Genomic DNA, 25264 nt, shown 5'->3' on the forward strand with positions numbered 1-25264 from the left:
CAAACATAATATCAGCTAAGGACTGAACTGGGCATGTTATACGGTCGGTATAACAAAAAGAAATGAGAATGCGCTTCCTTGGAGAATTTTGAAGCATTAATTACGTTGTAATTTCTGGTGATTACATAGGACAGCCAGCTTCTAAACTCACTCATAAGTAAGTCTTTGAATTTCTGATCAGGGTATTAAACTATTTCTAATAATCAATTGTGATAAATGTGAACTAACACATTTTTCCTGATACAAATGAGTCACGCTGATCCTTAGTCTCCTAGGGGATTCAAATCTGCGGAACCTAATTTGCTTGATGACAATTTGAATTGATGTGATTTTGCATCTTCCCAGATTCATCGTACTTGTGGAAGGAGGAAGTGTGCCACGTTCGGTCATTGAGAAGGACCCAGGAGACTCCAAGCAGCCCAGTCTCCCCATCTTACAAGGAAGCCACCCACGTTCAATAAAAACAGGTGGCGTGGATCCTGTCCTAGCGTAAGAACCCCAAAGATGCCCAGGCCAAAGTAGCTGGAGGACCCGATGTTATGGGAACCGGGCCCCTAAGTAGTGTCTTTTAACAGATCTGAGAAAATCTCTAATTTGGGGAGTTTAGATCCTTCTCATTCAAGATGAGGTCCCTGAACCAGCTAGTTGGGTGTCACCCGAGAGCTTGTCAGCCCTGCAGAATCTCAGGTCCACCCTGACCTGCTGAGCCAAAACCTACATTTCAGCAGGGTCCTAGCCACCCCCAGTACCTGGAGGCTGAGGGGCATGGGGTAGGTTCAGGGCAGGGAGGGAGGGCACTGTCCATACACAAGTCTGCTGCCCAGCAAGGAGACCCACACTGACGAGGCAGCTTTGGGAAATCCGTTTACCTCCTCTGAGCTGAAAACCTAAAGCCACCTGCTGCAGGGGGGAGACCGGAAGGCTGTGGTGGAAAGCTGAGGAAGCCGCAGGGCCAGTGCTGAGGCTCCCCGGGTACCTCTCCCCGAGGCCCCACAGAGGAATCAGGCCCTCTCGGACCCCACACTTGCAATTATCAAAAGGAAAGAAGGGACACTCAGTAACAGATGACAAGGTTACACTTAGCAAATGTCACCACGCTGGGTTTGGGGTTTTTTTTTAGTAGTATCGCTAATCCCCCTACAAGGCTGCAGAGTGGGTGGGATTTTCCCAGTATTCTAGGTGAGGAAGGCAGGGCTCAGAGGCCAGAGCAGGGCCCAGGAATCTGGCAGCAAGGAGGCACCTGAGCTGAGATCCGCTCCCTGGGAGGCCTGAGTGTCCCCAGGCCCAGGCCAGCAGGCACCCCAGGGTGCGGTAGGTTCAGTGGTGACCTCAGCCCTGGTTCATCGCTGAGTCCTCAACGCAGAGCAAACTCTTTCCCATTTGCAAATGATTTAATGGTCCCTCCCCCTCCACATCTATTCCTTTTTGTGGGAACATCATCATCGGGAAGATGTTCTTAAAGGAAGACCTCGTCAAACAGAAAGTGAGAGGCAGGCTTCGGAAGTGCCTGGTTGAGTGGTGCAGAGCGCAGAGCCAAAGACCCAGATTTGCAAGGCCCAGCCGCCCTCTTCCAAACATCTGACAGGAAATGGCAGTGCTGTGGGATCCTCAGGAGAGGATCCTCTTCAATAAAAGAAACATCCCCACATTGGTGATCTTGACCTCCTGCGTCCCCTGATAAAACCCTGTGAGAAGAGCAGTCCTGTTTCCAAAAGAGTCCAAAGCATTTGCTCCCAAGAGAAGAAATGAAGGGTGACGGTAAGCAAATGTTAAGACACGAGCACAAAAACCTACTTATTTATTTCTCTGTCTCTCTCTCTCCTTTTTTTTTTTTTTCTTTTTTTTGCAATCGGAGAAAAAGGAAGTAGTAAAATTCCCTTGAAGTCTATTTTGCAGCTGCTCCTTCGGGGCTGCAAAATAAAAGGCAAAAACGCGCAGAAATTATTTAAAATGCAAAAATGGCAAAGGGAAATATTGCTGCGGGTAGGTTATAAATGACTTTAGAGATTTGGGGAAGCTAAATCACCCAGGCCAGCTGAAAAACCGTCACTTTAATCTGAAGATGGTAAACCTCTCCCTGTGTATTGCTCATGTATTGGAACACCCTCTTATTAAATTACAGTGTTTTATAACTAGTGAATAAAATTGGTATCATGTTTACTATGCAAAATCCCCACTATTTTTCAAATGGATGTGTATTTTAATATGAGATTGAAATTTAATATCGAAAGCACCAGGCAATAAAACCAACCCACCTAGTTTCAAACCCTGCTTAAATTATTTTTTGAATTTTGTATCTAATAACATAGTACAATAACACTGAAACAAGATTAACACTGTGATACTATTTGTTTAGGAAACCAAGAATGTTGCTATGGAAACAGACATTCTGCATAACTATGGAAACAGTGACAGTGTTGTAAATAAAGATACTGGAAGGGGAACCATGTAAACTTAACATACAAATTCTAAGAAGAATAGTAAAGAGGTGGAGGAAGGATGAATTCTTTTTTTTTTTTTTTTTTTGTCTCCTGGTAGGATTTTAAGCTAAATTTTCAAAACCTTGATTGTGGTTTCTATAATCTTCTGTTAGTTCCTCTTTTCTCATTAGCTGCACACATCATAACCTACGTTTTTTTCCTTTTTTAATTTTTTGTAACCTGTTTATAGTTAATGATAAAACTCATTGAAAACTGGTTTTTGACTCAACTTTGACAGCATTTTAGAAGCCAAATTACTATTCCTAAAAATTTTTAAAAGGAAAAAAAAGCAGAAAACACATGTTTAACTTATTACATTTTGAGGTCCTAAAATTATGCTTTTTAAAGCCCTGCAGCTAATATTTTAGCCCTCCCCCCAAAACACCATTTTTTAATTCAGCTATTAAGAGAAAATTAGTTTCTTTAAATGCTATGACTGTTTGAAACCATAGCTGGAATACACATTATTTTTCCTTCCTTTGTGACTGATTCCCAGGCCACCTGGTGTCCCAGTGGAAGGCCGCCACCCTGTTTTACTCACCTTTGCATTCCCCTGACATGGAGTAGGCTTCGGCTCGCCCAGGAAGTACGCACACACTGCGGCCTAGATGGAGCCATAAAGCTATAAAGCAATAAGATATCACACAATATAATACTTGAAAAACAACAGAAGGCCACACGATGATGCCAATGCCCTGGCAGTGATTTGACAAGTTTGCTGGGTCATGAACATGCAGAAACTGACCCGAGCTCATTGAACGGTCAAGTGACGGCGATAAGAGGAGCCTCCCCAAAACACAAGTGGAGCAGCATGGAGACGGGGGGGGGGGGCAGGTTGGGCACCCCCAAGGCAGGTGGAAGGCACAGTCTTGTTCACTGAGCCCACGGGTGCCCCTTCACCCGGTGCATCCCACCACCGTGGCCGCTGAAAGGTCGGACGGTGTCGGATGTGACTGTCCTTCTGGAGCCTGGGTCACCTTCACTCCTAAACTGCTAGTTCCCGATTCTCGAGATCTGGGCAAATAAGTACTTCATGGGCAAACACTACCATGTGTCATCCTGGCACTTCTTTAAAACCCTAAGATTAATACTTGGTGTTTTGTTTTTTTTTTTAAATTTGGAATGCTTTCATTTTTGAAGATCCCTAAGAGGGCAGCTAATGAATAAAGATTTTAGAGAAGCACTTTGGACATTGGTTTTCAACTTATGTTTCAGGGAAGGGGAGGGCGAGGGGGCTGAGTGTCACCTACAAGCTCCTTCCTTTAAACTGTCCCTTGAAGGATTGTCTCTGAGGCTCACAGAAATAATAAAATGAAAACGAGCTCGAAAACCACCAGACAGAAAATTCCTTCCAGCTTTAGCCTTCTGTGATTCTCTGGTTACTTCTCAATAAATACAGAATTACAGAACAACCACTAAAAAAGTGTTTTTAATCAAAGAATCTCTTTAAAAAAAAAAAGATTTTATTTATTTATTCCTGAGAGACACAGAAAGAGGGGTAGAGACACAAGCAGAGGGAGAAGCAGGGGAGCCAGATGTGGGACTCGATCCCAGGACCCCGGGGTCACACCCTGAGCCAAAGGCAGATGCTCAACCACTGAGCCACCCGGGGGCCCCTCGAAGAACCTCTTTAAAGGAGAGCTAGGAGCCAGTCACCTAGCTGGACAACATGGTTAACAACATCTATTGCATGTCTACCATGTGCTCAGAGCACTTCTCAGTGAGGACAAATAATAGTGAGCAAGGCCCACGTGTCTAGAGTCCCGCTCGGGTCTGTGGGGGAGACACCTGCCAAAGTCACAGGGAGCCCACACTTGACCTGGGCCCCCTGAAGGGCCTCCCTGTTTCATGCACTGCCATTGCCATCCTTGATTCATTTTTTTAAAAGTATCTACTTATTTGTTTTTAATTTTTTTAAATTTATTTAAATCCAATTAATTAATATATAATGTATTATATAATGTATTATCAGTTTCAGAGGTAGAGGTCAGTCTTTTGTAACACCCTGTGCTCATCACATCATGTGCCCTCCTTCATGCCCATCACCCAGTTACCCCATCCTCCTCCCACCTCCCTCCCCTCCAGTGACCTTCAGTTTGTTTCCTATGATTAAGAGTCTCTTATGGTTTGTCTCCCTCTCTGATGTCATGTTGTTTTACTTTTTCCTCTCTTCCCCATATTCATCTATTTTTTCTTAAATTCCACATATAGTGAGGTCATATGACAATTATCTTTCTCTGACTGACTGATTTTGCTCAGCATAATACCCTCTGGTTCCAACCACGTCATTGCAAAGGCCGATTCCTTCTTTCTGGTGGCCGAGTAGTGTTCCATTGTATATATGGACCACATCTTCTTTATCCATTCATCTGTCGGCCATCCTCAATTCTTAATTGTTTTTTTTCTTTGACCTTATCCTTTTCAGTGAGGTCTGAGGGAACGTTGAAGCACAAGCAGAAGCAGACACAGGGTGGGAGATGCAGTGGGGGCTTTATGCACAAAGGTATGACGTTAGTGGGCTCAGGCTGTAGTAAAATACCACAGATGAGAGGTTTATAAACAACAGACATGAATTCCTCACAGATCCAGAGCCTGGAAGTCCCAGATCAAGGGTCCAGCTCATCGCAGATCTGGTGTCTGCTGAGAGCTCTTTTCTTGACTTGCAGACGGCTGCCTTCTCCCTGAGGGCAAGGAGGGAGCTGACCACTGCCCCTCCTTCTCTTTTCAGGGCCCCACTCTATGTCCTCATTGTAACCTGACTTACTTTCTTACTCTGAAAGCAGACACACTTGCTTTCGACTTCAATATAGGAATGTAGAGGGGACACAATTCAGCCCACTATAATATATTATCCTTGCTTTGTTGTTTATGATTAAAAAAATGCAAACAACAACCCAAAAAAGCAACTATTGGTTACACTGGTACAACCACTTAGTGGAAGGGTACATGCCCATTCAATATTACATTTTTTAAGATTCTTTCATAACACAGAAAAGGCCTTGGATGAATAATAAGTAGGAAAAGTCATATAGAGCCATATGTATTTGACTATGTTTTAGGAGTGATTGTAATATACACCCATAGATAACTCATACAGTTTGCAGAGGACTCAACACTGAAATAAACCCATTTTCCTAGAGGGTCTTGAAATGACCATCATCATAAGCCCATTACCTCCCACACAACGAAAATAGGGAAATAAAGGTAATTCGTTTCGGAGAATGCTTTGGATGTTTGGGTGTAATTATAATGCCCACCTTGTGGTTGTATCACCAGAACAACCAAGGATGCAATGCACCGCTCTGCGGATCTGGTCACATGATTGACACCTACCATCATTGTCTCTATGACATTACAAAAGCAGTTGGCAAGACCCATCACAGTTAAACAGTGACAGAAGTGAAAAACAAAAGCCAAACAAAAACAAAAGCCCCAGGAAAGGAACTATGGAATCAGAAAGACCTCTTCTCCCTTTCACTGGGTGTGACCATGGCCAAGTGTTACGCATCTCTTATCCTGAGGTGACTCACTTGTACACAGCAAGGATACTGATGTCTAATTATCTGCATAGTTTTGACGATTCCATGAGAAAGGCAATAATAGTACGTGTGGTGCACCAAACACTTTAGGTAAAAGCTGTACAGCCATATCTCTTTCAACATATTTGAGCCATCGAGAATTATGCCTGCCACATGGTAGGTAATCAATAAACCTCGGTCCCCATCTTCTCCCAACATAGGAGATTTACACATGTTCATGTGCCCATGATCTCATTTATGTGCCCTAATACAAAATCCATTACTTCCCCGGTGTGATTATGGCAAACATCTTCTTGTAGCTGTGCTCTACCTAGAAGAAAATAATTCATCCTTTGCGATTTCCAAGTAATAAACATTACAATGAATCATACTAATGAATATTTAAAAGTTACTGATACCCAGGGTGGCTTGACTTCGGTAGTGGAGGAAGCATCTGCACTCAGGCAGGGTCATAAAGAGGGGAAGGACCACTTCATTTTCCCCATGAGGACCGCACTAAAGCCCTCAGCTCTCTGATTAGTTCAGAGGTCTCAGAAGTGGGGTGCATGTGCCCCCAGAGCCTGCAGGAAGTGATGGATTCCAAAGGATAGCTGTTAAAACTTCCACTTACATACATGGTTGTGTGATTCACATTTTCCTTTTACATTTCTGTGTATCTTTTTTAAGGCTCAAATACTTTAGAAGGTTTCCATATCTATAACTTACAAAATAAAAAAAAATAAAAGAATTAGTGTCGTTGGATATTTGGAATCGAAACCTTTTTACTGATGGGTATGTCTTCCCAAAATGTTTAGGAAGCTCTGTTTAGAGTGTCATTAAAATTAGAGTGGCAACTGATGCTTACTTAGCATGTATATGAGACTAATTGTCACCCAACTGACAATGGACTTTGTTTCACAAAAATAGAAGAAAAGAAGGTGACTGGGTTTAAAGATGACTTCCAAATTACTTGCTTTTTTTGGATAAGATATTCCTATATAAATGACCATGAGGTGTGAAGGGAACAAATATTTCCCGAACCAAAGACGAATATCAGAACATTATTTGCAAAAAAAATAAAAAATAAAAAAATAAAAAAATTTTAAAAAGAACATTATTTGCATCTATGGTTTGCAATGTTCCCCATCTTAGCTGTTCACTGAAGAGAACCTTGAGTTCTCAGACAGAGCTCCGAAATAGCCAAGGGTTGCTCATCCTCAGTGTCTAGAACATCGCGTGACATGACCAACCAAACGGACAGGCAACGAAAGCAGAAATAAACAAGCAGGACTACATCACCCTAAAAAGTTTCTTCTGCAGAGCAAAAGAATCAACAGAATGAAAAGACAACCTACAGCAAGAAAGAAAGTATTTGCACATTATAAGTGGGAGAAGACACTGACATTCAAAGCATATGCAGAACTCTTACTGAGTTACAAGCTACGGAGTTAGAGCTACATAAACAGATGACCCTGCCAAAAAGTAGGCAACGGACCAAAATAGACATTTATTTTTCCCAAGGAAGAAGTACAAATGGGCAATGGGTAAATGAAAAGGTGCTCAGCATCAACAGTCATCAGGGAAGTGCAAATCAAAACAATCCACTTGGGATCCCTGGGTGGCGCGGCGGTTTAGCGCCTGCCTTTGGCCCAGGGCGCGATCCTGGAGACCCGGGATCGAATCCCACGTCGGGCTCCCGGTGCATGGAGCCTGCTTCTCCCTCTGCCTGTGTCTCTGCCTCTCTCTCTCTCACTGTGTGCCTATCATAAATTAAAAAAAAAAAAAAAAAAATTCAAAACAATCCACTTACATCCACTTATATCCGCTTATATCCACTGGGGAGACTATTATCAAAAAGACAAGAAATAACTGTTGGGGATGATGTAGAAAAAGGGGAATCCTCTGTTGGCGAAACTATAGATTGGCTTTCCTCATGGAAAACACTATGGAAGTTCTTCAGAATATTAAAAATAGGGGCACCTGGTGGCTCAGTGGTTGAACATCTGCCTTTGGCTCAGGTAGTGATCCTGGGGTCCTGGGATCGAGTCCCGCATTGGGGTCCCCACACGGAACCTGCTTCTTCTTCTGTCTCTCTCTCCGTGTCTCTCATGAATAAATCAATAAAATCTTAAAAAAGTAAAAATAGAACTACCATATGATCTCACTTCTGGATATACATGCAAGGGAAAGAAAACCACCATCCCAAAGAGCAGTCCGCACTCCTGTGTTTGTTGGGCCATTACTCATAATAGCCAAGGTCAGGGGAGCAACCTGAGTATTCACCGATGGATGAATAGATAGAGAAAATATGGCATTTACATGCAGTGGCATATTATCTCAGCCATAAACATCGAAATTCTGTTGCAATATGGGTGATCCTGGAGGACAGCGCGCCAAGTGGAATAAGCCAGACACAGGAGGACAGATAGTGTATGACCTCATTGACAGGTGGAGCCTAGAAAGTCACCCTCATAGAAGCAGAGAGTGGAGTGGTGGGCCTTAGGGGCTAGGTGTGTGGAAATGGGGAGATGTTCAAAGGGGACGAACTTTCAGTTACAAGATGTATGAACACTGGGGACCTGATGTACGGCAAGGTGGCTAGAGCCCATTAATAGTATTGTTTTGTTTACTTGAAATTTGCTAAGAGAGTAGATGTTAAGCGCTCTTACCACACACGCAAGGTAACTATGTGAGGTGACGGATACCTTATGCAGTGAATTAATCATCAATTAATGGTTGTGGCAATTATTCTACAATGTATACGTGCGTCAAACCATCATGTCGTACACCTTGAATATACACAACTCTTTTTTTTCTCATTTTTCCTGCTTTTTTTAAAAAAAAAATGTTCATTCCAGGGTAGTTAACTGTTACGTTATGAACACAACGGTGTCATATTAGTTTCAGATGTACAATAACGTGATTCAACAATTCTGTACATTACCCAGTGCTCAGCAGGATAAATGTCCCTTAATCCCCTTCACCTGCTTTACCCCACTCTCCCCCACCTCCCCTCTGGTGACGAGCAGTGGTCTCTCTATAGGGTCAAGAGTCTGGGTTTTATTTTGTTTCTTTTTCTCTGTTCATTTGTTTTGTTTTGTTTTGTTTTCCTCTCTAAATTCCACATGTGAGTGAAGTCATATAAACACATACACTTTTATTTGTCGATTATACTCCAATAAAACTGGGGGGAAATGAAATAAAATTTATCATGAATTTCTGAGACAGAGGTGAACAGTAGCGTGGTACTCACCATGAGAAAGCATCCCGCTTTAACATGTATCAAGACACCTATTCCTACTAAACTCCAGACAGATATTGATTGACTGAGTGGATGCTGCCAAAATGGTGAACTGCATGTTGGGGGAAATCGGTTCTGAACAGGTGACCACCTGCTATTGCACAGGACGTCTCGTACAGGTATACGTGGGTTCCATTACTTTGAGGATCTACATGCAAAGTAAGCAAATTCTTATTTTATCAGCTATCTATCCAGTGACACCAATGTCCGTTTCAAAAATGTGACATCAACCTTCCTATCTATATTCTTAATTACTGCAATAACAGTAGAATTACTCGCTTTTAACTTTTAACTCAATAAGTGAAAGTATAAAATGGATATCTTAATAAGCACACACGGCCTACATGAAGCGCCTCTCTTCTTATGGGTGCAGATAGAGAAGATGTATGAGATAATCACGCAAGTGTGGACCTTGCTGCACACCAACCACAGAACGCCATCTCGGGGGTCCAGTGGTCACAGCACACCAAGACGTTTAAAGAACAGTGGATTATTTGCAATGTATTTCAGAATTATAGAATATCTTTAGAAGAAATCTTGCCAAGCATTAGGGATAACGAGTTACTTTTGTGGCTTGTTAAACTTTTGAAGTTTCAGGATGAGTCAAATTTCCATTGTGGTTTTGCGCTATTGCCTAGTCTCACTACCTTTGATATATAGACTTACATATTAGGAATTTCCTTAGAGGAAAATAAAGCCATCGTGATGCAGTGATGTTGTATTCTGTGCAGTAAAAGTAGATTTAGATGAGCTTTTGGAAGGGTAGCATAGACTTTAATCTATCACAGCAAATATGAGCAAATGGTTATGCCCATTGATAGAAAATTGGCTGATAGGAAAAGCTCTCAAAAGCAGGTCGAAGCTACATTTAAAGAAAATCTAAGTCAAATATGAAATGAATTTTTTTCACATTACTTGTGATCAAATATTGAAAATGTATTTGGATTTAAATAAGCTCTACAAATGCCAACACGTGTTCTCATCCTTATGAATAAAATCCACTTTTCTTTAATGACTTTATCTTCTTTAATATTTTTTAATGATAAAGTCATCCGTGTGCAATAAGGACCTTCCCCTGGGTATTTCCTGCACGGTACTTCTACATTTTTACACTAATTATAGAGTTACATGGAATTAACAAAATAAAATTTTGCATCTTTGCTTGTCTATTGATGTTTAAATTAGGATATAATGTAGAGCAAATGCGCATCATCCTGGAAAATTTGAGTGATAAATGACCTTCTCCTCCTCCACATGAAAGCGCCTTCCCTACGTATGGGTACATTTTTATCTCCCCTAAGCCTCTTCTTCTTACTAGTAAGGACACACAACGTGCTTTGCCGATGCAGAGGTAGGGCCCCGGCTTCCATCCCCAGCTTTCACCTCTAAAACCATGGGCTCTGGTCCTTGCTGTGGACCACACACACCCCTGCCTTGCTCTATCACGCTATAGAATAGGGCTTTTTGGAGGTGTCAGTCTCTACTTCTCTCCTGTCCTCTGAATTCTGACAGCATTTATGTTTTGAGTTGCTCATGTGGCCTTCAGACCCTGATCTGCCTCCCACCGCTGCTCAGTGTTTCATGGGGACCGATCACTAAGTTCACTGTAAGCTCTTGATGGGAAGGGACTGTCTCGGCTATGACTTTGATTCTGTGTAAGCATAGTAGGTTAGTTTGCTGGGGTCTCCAGAACAAAGACCCACATGGCGGGGGGTGGGGTGGTGGTGTACAAAAACAGTGGAAATGTTTTGTCTCACAGTTCTAGGTCCCAGAAGTCCAAGACCCAGGGTGAATTCCTACTGGGAAGACCTGGTCCAGGTCTCCCTCCAGCTTCTGATGGTTCCTTGGCAAACTTTGGCACTCTTTGCCTCCTCACCGCCATGCCAGACTTCATACCCACTAGGCCTTCTTCCTCTGTGTGTGAGCCCCGTTCTTATAATGACACCACTCAGTTTGGACTGGGCATCATCCCAATGGCATCTTTTAACTTAGTTCCCTCAAAAAGACCCTATCTCCATATAAGGTCACATTCTCAGGGAGTGGGATTAGGACTTCAACCTATGACCTTGACACCTATGACAACCTATGACCTTGACACCTATGACAACCTATGACCAACTCAACCCATGACATCTAGTAAGTGCATGCCTAGGAGATGTGTCCAAATCCCGCAAGTCACTGAATTCACACCCACGGAGCCCTTGCTGACCGAGATGCCAACATTTTGAAGGCAAAACAAGATAGGAAACATGTCTCGATAGGGCTCCCATTGTTTGAAAATGCTAGCTTGTTCCCGTGTTTTGTGTGTAATTTGGGGGGTTCATCTATCCCACCTTCTCGTTCTCCTCCTTCCGTGTGTCTCAGGAAGACAGAAGCAGAAAGCTCGGCCTTCCACCGTCATCCGTTTGACTCAGAACCGATAGGCATGCTTCTTTCTCTGCTTCCATTTTTAAATCTCAGACCATTTTAACCGGTTGGCCCAGCGAATCTAATCCTGGAGGTGAAGCCAACAGAATGCACTTGTACTTCTCATTCTTTCCTCAAAGTCATCACATCGGGCAGAATGAAATCAAGTCTTTGTTTTTTTAATTCCATTTTTTTTAATCGAAGAGTTAATGAGTTCACCTGAGTTTAAGGAGATTTGTAATGGGTTCTCAAACCCTGGCTATTATTATTTTTATTATAATGTTGGATTATTAATACCGAGCTAAAAATGTCACTCAATATGCAAAACGAGGTGAAAAGTGCCACTTGGCTTTTAAGAAGTACATTATATAAGCAGTCCATTATGAGAATAATCTCAGGTTATGGCCAGCTCTCAAAAGACCTGGCAAATAAGGTTTTATTTTTTTTTTATTTTTTTATTTTTTTTGCAAATAAGGTTTTAAAATCAAGGCACTCGCAGGCCATTATAACGACTAAATTGGTAAAACATACTAGAATCCCAGCATAAGTGTCCCTTAGAGAAGAGTGACAAATTGTATTAATATTGCATTTCACAAAAAGGTAAAACAATAAGATTCCATTGAGGTTGAAAGGGCCACTGGCCAGAGAAATCAATGCAGAAGTACGCAGCTTCTGTGCCTGTTACTCAGGTGTCAGGCTGGAGGGACCCTCGGTCCCTAAAGCACGGGTCATCACCTCATGGCCTTTCCCCGACATTCCCAACAAGTGGCAAAGTGCTGGGTCATCACACAGGGCTGTCCTCACCAAGCCAGAAGTGACAGCAGGCCTCGGTCACCAGGAGGGGCCAGTGGGAAATCGGGAAGGGCCAGGAGGGAGCCTGCAGGTGCAGAGGTGGAGGGTAAGGAGAGAGGCGCAGGTGCACGCTCCCGGGGCACCGCTGCTGTTCATGCAGGCCCTTGACGGCTGACGGACGAGCTGCTTAGGAAGGACGAAGAAATCTCTGGACTCATAGTCTCACTCTACGTCCCCTGACATCGTCATTTGCCTCAATTAGCTCCAATCACGAGGACACAATTAAAGGGATAGAAGGTGACTTCTGACCTACGCTATGCCCCAAAGTGCTCGTGCCTCATGAATGTGGGGGCAATTTCCCACTGAGGGAACAGTAACATCTGCCAGCAGATACAGGAGCCTGCTGGCTAATGCAGCGGTGTGGACAAGAAAGTGACCAGAGCAGTGTAAAAAAATAAATAAATAAATAAAATAAAATAAAAAATAAAATAAAATAAAATATGCATGACTTAGTGCATTCAAAAGTGTGTTTCCTCCTGCAATAATTTGGAGAAAATCTCGTGTGTATATGCGCGTGTGTAAGATCCATCTAGGTGTAATCCAAAAATGGGCTGTGTCATTTTAACCTTAATTTTTCATCATCTAATATATATAGTCACTTAGGTTAGAATTCAAAAGATATGATGAAAAGGAATCAGGAAATTCTTCTTCGGGAAATGTTTTTGGATGGAATTCATTACATACAATGGTCAGGCTCATGACTTTAGAATCGTACTTCAGTGTTTTGCTTGTTTATTTTTACCAGGAGCCACATTCCCCAGATTAATCACCAGCTACCACGGAGAATCATCCAGAGACTGTGCCTCAAACAAAGGCAATTAATTCACAGACCTTAGAGCTGGAAGGACTTTGAATGAGGATGACAGCCACAAGAACTCCAAACTGTTTTGAGCAAGGAGCAAGTCCCCGGTCCAGGATTCAAATTTTCTGGGGTTTTCTCCACAAGTCTGAAGATTCAGGCAAAAGCTGTCATGAGACTTACAAATTTAGCCTTTGGAAAAAATCAATCATGCCATTAATTCAATTAACTGTCAGTGGTATTGCGTTATCCACTGACTCACTGACTTTTTGGATGACCATTTTAATTGCTGAAATAAAAGTAAAAGAAGGACTCTGTGGCTTTTTATATGCTCAGAGGAAATGAAGTGCCAAGACAATTATTCAGACAATTCATGTCAAAATAGGATTCTGACCTAAATTGTTGGCTTTATCATGGCTCACAAGAGTGGAAAATTGTGGCAGATAGCCACCTGAATTAATTTGTAAAACTTTGCTCCTATCTGTGTGATGTGCAAGCAGAATGGTCCCTCTGGTCATACACTTATTTTGTTTTTCCACTTCTCTGTGTTCAATGAAATCCCAACGAAGGAAAAAGAATCATTCCTGAGGATCATTTGGAAATGTGTTTTCACCAAAGCACAAGAGAACTGGGTGGGATGGTGAGGGAGGATATATATTCTATATAAAAATGTATATATATATATATATATATATGTATATATATAATGTTTTATATATATATGAATATTTTTATTTTATATTTTTATTTTTTATATTTTTATATTATTTTATATTTTATTAAAATACTTTTAAAAACAAAAGCAGGTATTCATCTTAACTGGCTTCTAGAAAAGGCTAAATACAAATTGTATGGGTTTTTAAAGCCTTAAAAGACTCTGTTGCAGGCACTTACTTACCATTATTTTTAATAAACATAATTTTATTTCTGCTATAGGTTCCTGGCAAAACCAGGAGAATTTTGTTTTGTCCCTGCTATCTGAACGACATTATATTGTGAAACCTTTCTCAGATCAGAAGGCTAAGCAACTTTAAAGGCCTCCTTCCTCTCTACAGCTTTATGCTTCAGCATCACACGGATTGGAGTTCAAGTCCGGACTCTGCTGCTTTTAGTATAACCTTGAAAATGTTTCTGAACTTCTGATTCTGAACCTTCATTTCACTCAATAGTAAAATGAGATGAACAGTCCATGTGTTAGTGTGAAGACTAGGTCCAGTTAGGAATAGGATTAAATGGGATAAGGGGATTACATGAAAATGAGAATAATTCCTTAGGTGGAAAAATTAAATCATTTAAGGGAATCCTGATGAATCACAGCATAAGAGGCTTGGAGATATCTCGCCTTCTACTAGCCACTTGTATCAGCCAGGATGAGTTGGGTCATGCTGCAGTAACAAAGGAACCCCCAGTCTCTGGGGTGAGGCACACAAGCTTTTGTTTTTTGCTTTCTGGTTCCACTGATGTTTGAGTTCCAGTCTGAAAAGTCTTGCGCAGCATATGGAGCAGTCCTTCAGCTAGCCAGGGGGCGGGGGGTCGAACACAGCCTTTGGAGCTCGACCACCTGGGTTTTCACCCTGACCCACCATTTTTCGGTTCTGTGACCTTGGAGATTAACTTAACTCCTCTGAATCTGGTTATATTATCTTAAAGTGAGGAAAATAAAAGAACCTACCATCACTTGGTTAGGAGGAATAAAGTAAGTACCAAATGCATAAGGCACTAGGGTGAGTGTCTGGCACCGAGTAAATAAATGCTCTATGCATGCTAGCTATTTTTATTCCTTTGCTTTAGAAGGATACGGCGTATGTCTTTTAATCACCAAAGTGATTTTCTGTTCATACGTTTACTCAGGACCCTTGGACTACATGTCAGAGGAGACGTGTGACAGTGGTAACAATCAGCTCTGCCCTCCACTTCAAAATGAGTTTTCCGAAGAGTATAAATACATTTAATTTCTCTGCCAGCCTCTCTGCAAAGACAAAGAGCATTGGCTCTGGAATCAGGGGATTGTGACACCAAATCTCAGCTCTACTCCTGACCAGGGCAGTAGCAATAGGCAGGTCAGGAAATTCTTCTCTCATTGTGTCCTTGTCTGTAAACAAGGTAGGATAAAAGTGCCTCCTAAGCTTTGGTAAGGATTAAATTGGAAATTGCACATGAAGTGCTTATTATCATGCCTGGAACACAGTAAGTCCTCAACAAGTGTAGATTTAAAATATATATTATTTATTTATTTATTTATTTATTTGAGAGAGAGATTGTGATTGAGAGGACATAAACAGGGGGAGAAGCAGAGGGAGAGGGGGAAGCAGACTCCCCACTAAGCAGGGAGCCCAATGTGGGGGCTCCCAGGATCCTGGGATCACGACCTGAGCCAAAGGCAGATGCTTAACCGACTGGGCCACCTGGGCACCCCAACAAATGTAGATATTAGCAATATTATTAGCATCCACATTATTGAAATATTTCTTTCCATTCGAGACCCTGATCAAGAGATCCATTTTATAGGGCATTCTCCAAAACCTCTATCAATTCCTGTTTCTCTGATGGTTCACTTACTTGGTAGGTATCATTACATTCAGTCTCTTCTTATTAACTGATAGCCTGTGGTAATAAATGCATTGTTTCTTTATCTTAAATGGATTAACCAGGATATAATCTTCTTAAAGGAAAGCCCCACAGCACACATGCTAAACAGACTATAGATGTTAAGACAGCATCTGCAGGGGTTTGGCTTTTTTTTTTTTTTTTTTTCTAATTGACAAGCCCTTTTCATGGATCTATGTTGAACAATGGAAAATAACAACATCAACACCAGTAAGAATAACTAGTATTTTTGAGTGCTCACGTTGTGCCTGCGATCTCATGATCCTTGCAGTTCATCCCAACAGCGACACCAGAAAGCTGGTGTGTATGTTATCTTTTTCTCTCACAGAAGTAAGTGGCTTGAGCCAACAATTCCCGTTTGTTTGTTTTTTTAAACATATCTGTGGGTTGATTGCTTAGACCTTCTGCAGGTCTAGCCTATGCTTACACATGCAGCTGCGCTTAGCTTGCAAGTTGGCAAGACGTTGGGCTCAGCTGGAACAGCGAGGATCTGTACCTCTCTTTCCAGAAGGGCTTCCTGCCAAGGACTCTTCACAGAATAGAAGCTCCGGTCCACCAACCTTGCCCTTGCACAAGCTCACACCATGCTTCCTGTGTTGTTTGCTGGTTCCATGTGTTTTGATGTCTGGTTGGCCAAAGAAAGAGTGGGCAAAGCCTAGATTCAATGTGCAAGAGGAATTCATACAGAGTGGTGAACCAGGCGATTCCTGTCAACATCAACCAAGTGCATAACCTCGTTTTTTTTCCAACAGAGGATCCCAGGATTCTAGGCATTAAGTATCTTGCAACACAGTTCATTTTACTTGATTCTTAGTTCTAGCAAACTAGTTATCAATTGGCATTTTTTTTTCCTGTTGGAATTTTGTTTGGATGAAGTCAACAAAGTAATGAGATAAACATACAACTTGACTTTCCTCTATGCCTCTCACACCACGTACCTGGAAGACACTATGGCAGAGGGCTGCACTTGCCACCCCAAAACCATTCCAGCCACCGTCCTTTGCTTCCTCCACTACAGAGATCAAAAAGCTGATTCTCAGACTCCTTTGCACTGGGATGTGAACATGTGACAAAGTTCTGGATTATGAGAGATAAGCAGATTTTCCTGGGAGGACAACACCTTCCAAATATGATTTAAAAGGAAAGGAAAAAGATGTAAAAAATAAGTTTTCTTTAGGAGAAATCTTTGGACGCTTCCCTTTTCTTTTTAATAGCTTTATCGAGTTATAATCGATAACTCAATTATAGAATTGATTATCGCTGGCGTGATGAACATACTTACCACTTCCAAAATTTCTTACTGTTCTCTTTCTTTCTTTCTTTCTTTCTTTCTTTCTTTCTTTCTTTCTTTCTTTTCTTTTCTTTCTTTCTCTCTTTCATTCTTTCTTTCATTCTTTCTTTCTTCTTTCCTGCTTGCTTGCTTGCTTTCTCTCCTTGTAAGAACACTTAATGCGAGATCTGCCTCTAACATTCTTCAGTGCGCGATGCGGTCTTGCTAACTACAGGCACCATGTGCAGATCTCTGGAGCTCATCCTACATAACTGAAATTTTATGCCTGTTGAACGACAATCTCCTTCCTTTTTCTAAACCTGAACATGGAGCTGCCTGGACCGGCAGCAAGCATCCTAGAACTTTGAGAATAAAAAGTACAAAGCGGAGATGATGGATCACAAACCAGAAAATGATACTAGGTCTTTGAAGATGTTACTAAGAGGCTGCATTAGCCCCAAGTTCCCCTTGTTGGCACTTACTTTTATGTGAACTAAATACAGTGTCAATCGTGACTACCTCTATGAATGGTGCTCTCTGTGACTTGCACCTGAATGTAGTCCCAGCTGCATGAAGACATGTAGAGTCATTTCAAGAGAGTGAAGTTGACAACGCAGAAGTTTTTCAAGTAATTAATGAAATAAAGAATCCAGGCAAAACTTGTATAATGTCAACAATCTTGGTCATTCTGCATGTGCCAATTTGGCCTGCTGAGGAAGGACACAGTTGCCAAAATTACTGAAACAATTAAGTCATTGCTTCTGTCTCCTTTGCTTCTAGAGCCCAAGCCGAGGGCACCGGTGAGGTGGGGCTGAGGCACATGACACTGCCCAACAAGCTTGCAATGTGGCCTGTAAACCCACATGTAGCGATTTAATGAAATAACATCAGAACAGTTTTAAAAATATATTTGTGAAGTTCAGATAGACACCACTAACATCATGGATAGTAATTTCTGAATCTTACCATTGCATAAGCAAAATATCCCTACAACGTCATCCAAACAAAAAATCGTTTTTATAATTTAACCCAAAGGTAACTCATGATTCCATGAACTCCATCAAACAGGTTAAGTTAAGCACAGGGTCATTTTAGGTTAGAAATGGAAACGCCTTCGGATTATTTTGCTACATACACACACTCTCTCTATGAGCACAATTAAAAAGTGTTAATCCCTGGTAGCTTCAGCAGGAATGGCTTTATTTTCTGATCAAGTCCAGGTTATTGCTGTTAATTGAAAATCTTGCTTTCACACTAAATTATGTGGCCTCAACCGAAGAGTTCAGCTCCTTTCTTCGAAATTAATTTCATGCAGAATGAAGAAAAGAACACCAGGAGAGCAGAAAGAAGTCATTTTGGGTTCCACCGATATTTTCCCCTTCTTTTACTAAGAAGTGATTAAACAATTTTAAAGAAAGGGTGCAAGATGAAGCACCCTGGTCAAGTACCAGAGAATTTAATGGGATTTTAATTTTATTGATAAAACACCTTCCATTCAAAGAAAATGAAAGTGCACCTTTTGTAGAATTTGGCATCTGCTGCTCCGTTTTATGTTCACGCACCAGTTGAAGGGCAGAAGTGACCCTCCGGATCATTCCAGGAGAAAATAAACAACTCTCATATCTCAAAATAACCAGAATTGTGTACAGAATATTCTCAATGTTTCTTTGCCAATTCTGAAACCAAGGTAAAAACAAACTATTTCAGCATACCAGGTACCACTTGGCTAATCAGCTGGCAGACCAGTTAATCAGTCAACAAATATTACTTGTCATAGCATGAGGAATGAATCTGGCTAGTACCCCAGGGGGTCAAAGGACAACAGGACCCATTCCTGGAGTCCTCACAGCCAAGCTTCTCATGGAGGCGGGTGGGTAAGAACGCACACACTGTGGGGGAGCCCAGAGCAGAGGAGGAGGACCGTTGCCAGGGCCTTCTTTGGACTGGTGGTTGAAGATGCCATGCCTTAGTCACCTTGGGCCCCCATCACAGAACACCACACCCCACGGACCAGCCGCTTCAACCACAGACAGTTATTTCTCATATCTCTGGAGGCTGGAAGTCAGCTCAAGGTGCCAGCGTGGCCAGGCTCTGGGGAGAGAGCTCCCTTCCTGACTTGCAGACCGCCACCTTCTCACTGTGTCTTCATGTGGAGGGGAGAGAGAGAGCTGCTGTTTCTTCCTCTTCTTCCCAGGTCACCAGTCCTATGGGACCAGAGCCTCACCCTTATGACATTGTTTAACATTAGTTACCTCCTCAGAGAGCCCATCTCCAATCAAGGTGTCAACATGCACACTTGGGAGAAACGTGATTCAGTCCCCAGCAGTCCCCTGGGCTGGAGCAGACCAGGAAAGAGCTGGGCCAGTGTCATCTGGCTGCATGACAGCGAGGCTGGGACACCTTCAGGGGTATGAAGTCCAGGCCTTCCAGAGGCCACTAGTGTTACATTGTCAGATGTAAAACCTTCAGAGACTGACTGCCAGTGGCCCCACCTCCAGAATTTGTTCTTGTTTCCTCCACAGGCCTTTGCTTTTCATCCCAACAATCAAAAATGGCCCCCAAAACCAATAAGGAGATGAGAGTTATAATCTCTGCCTTCACACACACATGATTTCCAAAGACAATGTTGTTACATGAAAACTCCTTGGGATGACTTTTTGGTCGTGGTTCTCTATTATTTGATGACGCCACATAAGAGATCTCCTGCAGAGGTTGACCTGCACACTGAAGACGTGGGGCTTCTTCCCCTCAGGCCCCTGTCGAAATCATATGCTCATAAAAGCAGAGATTTGGGTGTGTTGGCTCATGTTGCAACCGAGGGGCTCAGAATACAGCCCTTGGCACCCAGCTCCCGCACTCGGGTTCGCAGGACAGATGGCTGACATGCCCACAGCACTCGTGCTCCTGAGCACCTTCTCATCCTCATCACCCAGGAAGGGCACCGTTGGCCCAGATACTTAAAATGGCTTTGCGTGTGGAGTTAAAATGGATGTATCTGGGCTGCTCTTCCCCCGCCACGGCCAACAGCGAAACACCAGTGCTTAGATATTCATTGAGTAAAATCGTAGAGAAATGAGTCAGCAGGATTTGAATACCCTGAGACAAGTGGAAAAGATTTTTATGAAAAAAGTGACATTTTCGAAGCAGCATTTAAAGACCCATCTGGCCATCATGCAAAGCATTCACGAGAACTGGAGGGAGGTGTGTGGCCCAAGGAAGAAGATGGGAGTACAGATGGGCCAGACACAGGGAGGGCCAAAAATAGGACAGTGGCCGTGGGGATGGACAGGCTGCTATGGACTGATCTGAGGGTCGCTGAGAAGGAAAAGGCTCTTCAGGTCTTTAGAAAGCGAAGGAAGAAAACGTGCTCTCGGGATCTCAGGCTTATGGGCTTGGGAGAGAGAGGTCACCATTACCAGGTGAGAGGAGTGACAGCTTTTCTGCCACCTTGGCAGTTCCCATCACAGAAAGTCTGAGTCCTAAAGAGTCCCACCACTTGCTAAGGCCATAGAGCACTGAGAGAGTCAAGAGAGAGGGATGGGGGGAAGAAGGCTAAGGAGGCATGTGGGCTCTACTTGGGTGTACCAAGCACCAGGACGTGACCCTCTCTGTGCTGCCTTATGGGTCAGACACTGAGAATCTGGAGGAGAAGGACGTCGACAGGCCCACATGTCCCTTAAGCCCTGTCCTGACTTCTCTTCTGAACGGCCAATGGAGGCTGCACCAGCCTCTTTCTGGGCTCTGCTTTGACATCCCCTTCTAAACAACTTTCAAACACATTTATTTATCCATTTGTGTTAAAACAAACTCTTGTATAAAAGCAGATCAAAGTCGAGTGGTCCAATTTATACAACAGATCAATGGGGGCGGGGGAGTGGGATGTGCAGCATCGCACCTGCCGGGCCAACTCGCATCCTCTCCGCAGACCAACTCGATGCCTCTGCAGATTCTCAGCTTCCAGAGGCAGAACCATCATGTCGTCATTTGTTAGCAAGGAATGGGAAAAATACAACATGACGAATCTCTTCCAGGTCCTGAAGTAGTTGAAATGACCCCCACCCTGACCCTGAAACACAATATTTAGATCAAGTTCATTGGGACAATTAATTGCAAAACATAGGAAGTAACTTTGAAGAAAATAGAGTCACATGGACTTCCAGAGACTAAATATTCCAATAGCATTTTATTAGGAGGAGCAGGGAAGAACCACTAATAAAAATGCGTAGTAGCATTGCCTATATGGACATCCTGCAACAAGATCTCTGTCCCCCGGGCAGACATTTGGAGTTGCTTTTCCAGGAGCGATGGCGCGCCTTGCTGTGACCCAACAGTATACTTTTGCAAAGTGGTTGGCCAACATTCTGGAATGTAGTCTATGGCTTTTCAATGAATTCTTTCCTCTGAGCAAACAAGCTGGCTCGAGAGGTACTGCACACATGGTCACTTATTCCCATTAGCAACCCCAAACAAGCAAACGGCTCTACCCAAACAGTAGGAGAGGCTAGGTTATTTTTAAATGTGCTCAGTTTAACATGTTTCACAATTAGTGATTTCCCAACAACACAAAAAATTGTACAACCGTTAAAATTACACGAGAATTCAAAGGAAGGCAGACCAAGCAGGGAAAGAGGCAACAGAGGGCAGTTCACGTGTTATAAATGAATGAAAACAACAAATTCCTACCTAGAGAGACTATTTCCATTTTTGTCAAGTCCTAGTAAAAGCTAGTGGAGGAAGCAAAGAGTTATGAGTTTTGGTGAGAAATACATTCATCTCGTGTTTTTCTCCCAACAGGCTTCTTGTATTAAAAATATGTATGCTCCAAACGAGCTTTGAGGAATGTGTCTGTGAAGGCAGCCTGATTATAAAGCCCAGGAGATCGCAGCAAGCCAGAGACGAGGAGGTTTCTTGGTTTCCCAGGATGGCAGTGCCTGCTGAGTCGGTTCAAGTCAACAGGACGTGGCTGGAAATCCCACAGTCCCAGTCCCCATGCAAGGGGGGCGTCCCTAGATACGGAGGGGGGCGTCCAGCCCCAGCCACAGATGTCTCACACGGACATCCAGCATCACCAGTACAAAATGTTATCTGGTGGAAAACAAAAAGAAATTTACATTAAGTCCACATTTTTATTTCTCAATTTTCAATGATTACCCCTGATTTTTACACAGGCTTTCCACAAGCCCTTTCCTCTGGATATCACCCGAAATCAGCAGTTCTCACATAGTTCAAGGATAGGAACGGACCTGGCTTTTCACGCCTGACTTGGACTCATGACAAAATAACCAACGAGCCAATGTTATGATGAGCCTTGCTTTATGAAGAGACTCGGCAAGTATTACCTGAAGGAACCATCACTTACTGTGAGATAGTCATTTCTCGAACCATCCCTTTCATCTATAAATGAGGAAATGAGTCAGCTTTGCTAAGTGTTACCTCATCATCGCTGCCTTGTTATTCAGAGGGAATAGGAGCACATTTTGTTACTCACACAAACCTGGGATCACCGAGTGTCCAGGGCCTGTTGTTACCTCCTCTTCAAACAACTACAGGTTCTGTTGTCAGAGATCTTAACTGTCTCTCTGGTTGGAAGAGCGCCCGGCTGGTCACAAGATTGCATGACTCATTGCAACTGCTCAACTTTAGCTAAGCACAGAGCTGAAAGACCGAAATCAGCTCTGTGATGTCATCTCTTTTCTATGTATCTTTAACATAGTTGAGATACAGGGGTTGTTGAGTAAGTCACAAAGCTTTCAAATGAGAAGAATGTGTCTCGAATGCTTAGGAAAGCAAACCATCTGGGGTTATGTTTGATTACAAACAGGAAACCTGCGCCAGGAATCCGGGTGTGTGGTCTTGGCCGACACAAAGTATTCCACAAGGTTTTTTAGGATCGCCGAGCTGGTCACCTGGGTTGGTCAAAGTTTAACCCAGCTGAAATATTTGGGGCTTTAATCACCCTTCCGTGTTCAGGACAGATTTGGGACGCGTCCTCACGTAGGATTATTTGAAATCTTCAAAAATAATGAGAGTTCCTAAATGTGTCTCGGAGTCAAGAAAAATAGAAAGTGTTTGCAAGTGTAGGGATTATCAGTAACGTCTCTCTCTCTTTCTCTTTCTTTCTCTCTCTTTATTCTTTTACAATTAGTTAATGAGCAAGCATTGCTTGTATAGTGACAAATATTAAGTGGACAGGAATGTTTCCAGCTTCCTCAGACTTAGCTCCATAAGAGGTAAAAAAAAAAAAAAAAAAAAACACCAAAACAAACTGAGTAAGTCAGTTGACAGCTACCTCCTATCTTGTTGCTACCTTTCACGGTGATGTAGTAAAACTGCATGACTCAAAATGAGATCACTGTTTACCTAACTGCACTACGGCTCCCAGCAGAGCCTGTGTGAAAGGGGCTCCTCAGCCACCAGCTATTGTAACGCTAGCAACAATCTCTTCTAAGAACTTGAATCACTCCGTTCGGTAAAGGCCAGCCAAGACGAAGAACACACACAGGTCACTGTGCAGCCAAGATAAAGGAAGTATTTTTAATTAAGCTGATGATACCACTTCCTCGGGTTTGGCTTCAGCTGGAAGATTGGAGAACAAAACAAGGCCAGGAACGTTGCAGCGTTTGGGAAAGGTTTGGTATCATGTGAAAAGCTATGTGTCTTTCAAATTTAGCACATTATTGTTTAGCTTCCTCTTCTCCACCCGCCCCCCCCCCCCACCACCACCACCACCTGTATTGTCTGTTTGCTTGTGGGAGGTCCTATGAAAATATAGAAGTTTTGTCAGACTCTAAAGAGGAAGTCAAGTATTGTGATAAGATGACATATCGCGCTCCCTTACCCCCAATGCACACCGCTTGTTTTTGAAGAAACTTGTTTCCTGCTCATTGTTCCGCTGGTTTCGTGAAGGCTGGAGGGTCAAAATGGTGTATATCTGTCACTGAATTGTTCCTTAAAATATCACTTAAGTGAGAACCTTTCAACGCTCCACTCTGCAGCCAGAAGTCCTATGGACCCCCAGCACCCGGCCCCCGCGACAAGGCTGGTCGCCGGAACTCTGGATGTCTGTGCCCCTGTTGGGGTTTCTCCTGACCGTGGGCCTCCCTGCTCCATGTGCCAATTGGTGCCCCGTCTCATCTGTCATCTGTCCTATGTTCACGGCCTAGTATTGATCATGTGAACCTCGAGGGATTACTAGAAGCTGTATCTCATCAGAACCAAAGATTGGCAACTTTAGAGGCTGGGTCCAGGCTTACAGACAGTAACAAAAATAATATACAGACCCCAAAAAGTGATTCTTAAATAGATCATTTCCCAATGGCGCCCTTCTGAAAAGATTTCAATAGTTAGTAATGACCAGATAAATACGTTTTTTTGATAATGTGGATTTCTCTGAAAAACTACAGGTGGTGCCACAGCCCTCATAGAAACTGATCTTATGCTTGGAAAAGCTTCGTTTTAGGGGTGGAAACTGACAATGTGACTTTATTTATTTATTTATTTTTCTTGGCATCTTGTTTAAAATGTATCTCTTATGCCAGGCCAACACACCAAATTGTCCCCATCATGTCACAATTTAGTCTTAAATTAGTCTTTTTAGCCAGGCTAAATCCTCATGCATGGAAGCAGGAAGCCCTCCCACGGCTTCCTCTGCCTCTGGGACAATCACGGTATACTTTCTGAATCCAAATAAAATTATTAATTTGACAAATGATTTTTTCAGGTTGGTAATTTTACATATATATATATATGAAATGGCTTACGCAGTTATAAAATCTAAATTACATGTACTGGGGGCTTTCAATATATTTTATTCCAGCAAATTGAAAACTCCTTTCAATGGAGTAAACCCGTTGAAAATCAGCTATCTTGCAGAAAACATAAAACTCCTAGTGGCGACAGTGGCCGGCAAAACTGGATCTCCAGGAAGAGGGAACGCGATCATTGTCAATGGCAACATTCCTCTGGTTTTATTGTCACTCAGTAAAACTACACTTTACACAATCTCAGCTCACACTTTCTCCCTGTCTCGCA

At 42.7% G+C, this 25264-nt stretch overlaps 1 long non-coding RNA gene across 2 annotated transcripts; it reads right to left on the minus strand.

Annotated features, from left to right (window-relative positions):
* Positions 1 to 21397: 21397 nt before the first annotated feature.
* Positions 21398 to 22866, minus strand: LOC140633445 (uncharacterized). Of its 2 annotated transcripts, none has more exons than XR_012031061.1 (2): positions 22728 to 22866; positions 21398 to 22318 (listed from the first exon to the last, which is right to left on the minus strand). It is a non-coding gene; the product is annotated as an uncharacterized lncRNA (long non-coding RNA). The 2 variants fall into 2 exon arrangements; XR_012031060.1 differs by having other exon boundaries at positions 22722 to 22857.
* Between the last annotated feature and the right edge of the window lie 2398 nt (positions 22867 to 25264).

The sequence above is a fragment of the Canis lupus genome, chromosome 5 (genome assembly GCF_048164855.1).
Source record: "Canis lupus baileyi chromosome 5, mCanLup2.hap1, whole genome shotgun sequence".
Taxonomy (NCBI): Eukaryota; Metazoa; Chordata; class Mammalia; order Carnivora; family Canidae; genus Canis; species Canis lupus.